General features: G+C 47.7%; 1 pseudogene; it reads left to right on the top strand.

The window, feature by feature from the left end:
* The window catches only part of LOC119582234, an 8957-nt pseudogene that overhangs the window by 3044 nt on the left and 5647 nt on the right, over window positions 1-266 (top strand).

The following is a 266-nucleotide window of genomic DNA, read 5'->3' as shown; positions in this document are numbered from 1 at the left end:
TGTTTTTACATACATGCACGTGTAGATACACCCAATATTGAATATAGATTTGTAACCTCCGTATCTCTGCCCTAGTTCGTGCTGCCGACGCTCTCCACTTGCTTCGGCCTTCGTTGTAGTCCGCGCGTGTCGTCAGGATACACGAACTCCCAGGTGGCGCCCATCCCCGGCCTCTTGTATGGCCTCTCGTGTCTCATCGGTGAGTATGTATTTTTTATATTGTAAAGTGCAAACGCACTCGAGCTCTGATTTACTGGTAACTAAAA

This window comes from Penaeus monodon, chromosome 15 (genome assembly GCF_015228065.2).
Source record: "Penaeus monodon isolate SGIC_2016 chromosome 15, NSTDA_Pmon_1, whole genome shotgun sequence".
Taxonomy (NCBI): domain Eukaryota; kingdom Metazoa; phylum Arthropoda; class Malacostraca; order Decapoda; family Penaeidae; genus Penaeus; species Penaeus monodon.
Note: the sequence above shows the minus strand (reverse complement) of the source record. Positions and strands in the feature narration are given on the sequence as shown.